Source organism: Montipora foliosa, chromosome 9, assembly GCF_036669935.1.
Source record: "Montipora foliosa isolate CH-2021 chromosome 9, ASM3666993v2, whole genome shotgun sequence".
Taxonomy (NCBI): Eukaryota; Metazoa; Cnidaria; class Anthozoa; order Scleractinia; family Acroporidae; genus Montipora; species Montipora foliosa.
The window spans coordinates 23,562,645-23,567,644 of NC_090877.1; the positions used below are offsets into that span (position 1 = coordinate 23,562,645).

The window sequence follows — 5,000 nt, forward strand, 5'->3', positions numbered from 1 at the left end:
TCCTGAGATTGTGCTTGTGGACAAACAGAATAAACGTTTCCCCATCATTGACAATGCATTCCATAGTGACAGAAGGGTGGATACAAAACAAGAGGAGAAGGACAACAAGTATCTTGGCATGTAGCTTGAGATTAAAGAGCTATGGAAGATGAAGAGTGTAGAGATTGTCCCTGTTGTTTTTGAGCACTGGCAGTTATTCCGAGGAGTCCAGAGGACTAACTGATAATCTTAAATGCTAAGGTAGAGTTGGCAGCACGTCAAAGAACAGTCTTGCTGGGATCAGCAAGGATCCTCCAGAGTGTCCCTAAAGTTGCTTGTTGCCACCTGATGATGGGCCTATGTCAAGCCGTTTGAAGCAAAATTTAATCCTTGAAATTTTTGTTAATCCGCCAGATATTGGTTTAATTCAAGCCAGTAAAAAGTCATTCAATCCAATCTTTTGAGTTTGATTCAATTCAAACCTCGAAATTTTTGTTGCTGCCGCAGTGAGTGAGCCTGAAGCGAGCGAACGAGCCAGCTCTGTAATCGGGATAAGTACACATTTTTCTTCCAAATGCAAGGGATTGTGGTCAAAGGCGCAAGGAATTGTTGTTACGCGGGAATGGAGGAATTACGATGTGTTGGATGATTATTCGCTCCTCGTATCCTCAAACTATAGATAATTAGATATAGTTTCACTGTCACGCAACAAAAAAATAAATTCGAAATCGTTCAATGAAAGACCAAGAACTTGGAATGTTGTAGGAAACAAATCTTTTAACCACCTCTCCAATTCTCAGGGTCTGTGCGGTACATCATTTCTGAGTTATTTGTCGAAGCGTTTCACACATCTTTATAGGGTTTTGTATGGAGTCGCTATGTGGTCCGCCAATATGCCTGTAATCGATAGAAAACATCTGGAGTTCACTTTGCGATGACATCGCTTGCTTTTCGCTCATGAGATAAAATACATGTGTATGAACACATCTCCTAATGTACTTGAAAGGCTCAAACTACTGAGATTCATAGGGATTTACTTTTTTTTTTCCAACCAAGTAGTTTTGTATCATGGGGTCACGAAAGATGACAATTCGGAAATTTTCGAAACGAAAGACGTCGCTGAACTGGAAACTTGAAAAAGATTTGTTTGGAGGTCATCTTCATCCTCCTTGGGTAAAAATTCAGAAGACCTTGCGATTTTGAGAATTTGAGATTTTGAGATTTTCAGAATTTGATGACGTCACTGTGAAAACCATCTATTAGTTTCTTTCTTCTCTCGAGTGGGGTCCAGAAGAAGGTCTAGCTGGGGGCTCACGTTCTGTATCTTCCCTGCTCAAAACTTATTAAATATCCCTTGAATTCCATGCACAAACCGTCGTTAAATTACCGCTAGCATATTTGAACATCTCCCTTCCCCTCAGCAGCCTTGCCGCCATTTAGGTAAAGTAGTTTAAACCTATTTCCAGTTTATTCGATCTTCTTGGGATGAGCGCGGCCATCATAAACTACATTCCCTTGAGTACGAGACTGTGCACACTTCTTTTGTTGTTCAGTTTTGTTGTGCCGACGACAATATGGCGAGCGAAGGTGAGACTTGCTGAAGTTTCTTGAAAACGTTTTAGAGAAAACTCAGACTATTTTTCAAGGTACTGTTAGTTTGGTTATGTCTTTAAGGGGTCACCGCAGCATTGTTACAAGGGACAATGAAAATCAAGATTCTATTCTATTCCATAGTTAAGCAAACTCAAGTGCCTTCTTATTTCTGGTGACTTATGTATCTGACTTATGTATCTGAATCTTACTACGACTGTTAAACGGTGCAGTAGCTCGTAGCGTTTCTGACCGATTCAGACGGTAAAAGCTCCCAAGCTTTTTCTGATTATGAATCTAGTATGATCTAGTGTTCTATGGAGTTATATTTGTTCTGGAATGGATATTTTTATTTCCTGTCGGTGTATGTTCATGCAGTTTCAAGTGTAATCTTATCCTACTTATGTTAACGTCCAGGCCCCAGTTGTTTGAAGGGTGGATAGCGCTATCTGCTGGTTAAATAACTATCCACTGGATAACTCAATTGGTTTTGCTAGTATTTATCCGCTTTATAGTGATTTATCCGTGGATATCGTTATCCACCTTTTAAACAACCGAGGCCAGGTTTTTATCTGTTGGCACGTGGAATGATATAATTTCGTTGTTCAATTTCATGATTGTGTTAAGAATAAATTAGTGGAATCTTCGACTCGACGTTCGCGAGATTTTATAGTCCTTGACTGTTTTCTCGTTTGAGAACAGTATTTGAACTCGTAGGCTGAGTGTTGGAAACTGAACCTTGTTGCATTTGGGGACTTTGCTGTCGATGCTGTTCCTCAAAGGATATTCGAGGTGTTTTCCAACATTTGTGTTACACGTTAACTTCTATCTTCGTCCATCTCCATCCATGGTTTTCAACAAAATGGCATCTGCTGCTTTTGAGAAAGGTAGTAAAAGAGTATCACTTGTTTAGATCTTTGGCCGCGCTCGTCCCAGGAAGATTCAGGTCGAGGTTTGAATTGAATCAAACCTCAAGGTATTGGATTAAATGATAAAACTCAAAAGATTGGATTGAATGACTTTTTACTGGTTTGAATTAAACCAATATTTGGAGAATTAAATCTAAATTAGGCTTGGGCCGAGCCGAATTTGTCCTTGTGAATAACATCTCACATATCCACGGCCTGCTCCCGTTCTGGCCTTGTAGCTCAGTCGGTAGAGCAGCGGTGATCAAATCCGAAGGTCGTGGGTTCAAATCCCACCCTGGTCAGAGTTTTTCGCTTGTGTGGGTCCAATTCCAATACTAGGGTTGATCTCTGAAGGAACAATTGGGTTTAAAAACTTCACAGTAGTGTTAGGCCTCACTCGAACTTGGAATCATTAATCTCAATATGCTACTGAAGGACAACAACTAATGATTATATAAATTTCAAGGATTAAATTTTGCTACAAACGCGTTTCCGTACAAGATCCTTGCTTGCTCAATGCATTCAATCCTCAGGCTATGTTGGGGTAATGTGAAGTGCTGTTTTCTACCTGTGAAAACCATGTGAGCGTTAGCCCTACTAATGGAATTGGACAGAGAAAAAGTCTGATCGAGGTGAGTATTCTCACCCTGGTCAGAGTTTTTTTTTCTGTCCTTGTGTGGGCCAAATTCCTTTAGTTGGGCTAACGGTCACATGGTTTACATGGGTAGAAAACACGGTTCACATTACCCTACAGTAGTTCATTATGTTGAAGTATAACACACGGCCAACGTTTGCAAAAATGTTACCCTCCTTCAACCTATGTTAGACTTTTTTCTCCCTCTGACCCACCTTTATGTGCCCAGATCACAGGGAGGCAGAGGTCTAAGATCAGTGGAGGATTGCATTGGGAAAGCAAGGATCTTGTTGTCGATTACATCCTGAGCAGTGATAAAAAACTGTTCTTAGCGTACAGGAAGGTAGAAATGGATTGCAATGATCTAGAGACACCGAAAGACTTCAAAGAACAAAGAAGAGCTGAAAGCAAGGCAGACTGGAAAGAAAAGGACTTGTGTGGTCAATTTCTTAGACAAACAGAGAGTGAGAGAAACGAGAAGACCTGGGCATGGATAAGGCGAGGAGAGCTCAAGAGGGAGGAGGAATCCCTTATCGTTGCTGCATAAGACCAGGCAATAAGGGCAAATGACATTAAACCAAGTACTAGAGCGAGTTTCAATCGAGTGTCGTAAAACCAAAACCAAAGTAATTACTTTGGCCAATCAAAAAGGACGGAAACCATCCGGTAAAACAATCAAAACTCGAAGTAATTACATAATTTCTGGCTCTCACAACGAAGATATTGATAAGACCCGGGAGTATGTTAAATACAGAATATGCCATCGGGCAAATGAAACTGCCAGCCACAGTATGGGTGGATGCCCTAAACTGACTCAGTTGGAGAATAAGAAGTGGCATGACAATGTTGTGAGGGTGTTGCATTGGGACCGTGAAAATGCGGCTTCTTGTGACAGGGAAAGTGGTTTGAATATGTGCTGGAGAGTGTTCTTGAGAATGAGAACTTCAAGTTAGCTGATCTAATGGTTATAAACAAACAAGAGTAGACCTGTCAAATAATTGATTTCGTAATCCCAGAGGACATGAATGTAACGGCAAAAGAAAAGGAAAAGATAGGCAAAATAATATTGGGAAGATGTGGAGAGTTCGGTGCAAGGTGCTTTCAGTTGTAATGGGGGCATTGGGAAAAGCCCCAAGAAGGTTGGAAAGCAACTTGAAGTGCATTGTTTGGACACCCCAGTGGAACTCATCCAAAAGAAACACCCTCCTTGGAATGTTAAGAAAGCTATCGGAACTTCAAGGAATGCAGGTTTAACCTTAAGTTACCTTAGGCAACTTGCTGTTGCCTGGCACCTTCAGAGACAACATGAAACCCAAGATCAGAGACCTGCGTGTTGATGTTGATAATTAACTACTTGATAACCGAGAGTAAAGTCGTTAAAGCCAAATCTCAAACTGAAGGCTTGCCGTATTGAACGAGCGACAGCAAGGTCAATACAGCTAGGCCAAGGTTTGAGATTTTGCTGTAACGACCGAACGGTCCAGGTTATTAAGTTGTTTATTATATGGCTAACACAACGGTTCTAAAGAAGAAAAAGCTAATTCGCATAATCCATAATCGGCGCGTGGGCATAATGCGGTATGGCCTAGCGGTTAGCTGCTCTTAGCCAATCGGAGCACGCGTTATATCGCCCAGAAACACTAGCCATATAATAAGATAATAGTAATGAACTTGGATGAAGTGTCAAGTTTTCTCGCGCTGGGGCACGAATTGCACAGTTGTACATTTAAATCGAATCAAATCAAACATTGGTTTTTGAAGAGAGTGGAAAACCAGAGTGCCCTGAGGAACACCTTTCAGAGCAGAGTAGAGAACCAACAAACTCAATGATTCGAGTCTGGGAATCAAACCTGCGACACATTGGTCGGAGGGTAGTGCTCTCACCATTG

At 41.2% G+C, this 5,000-nt stretch overlaps 1 protein-coding gene across 2 annotated transcripts in view; it reads left to right on the forward strand.

Annotated features, from left to right (window-relative positions):
• The window catches only part of LOC137971247 (NLR family CARD domain-containing protein 3-like), a 40,356-nt gene that overhangs the window by 30,106 nt on the left and 5,250 nt on the right, over nucleotides 1-5,000 (forward strand). The window lies entirely within an intron of this gene.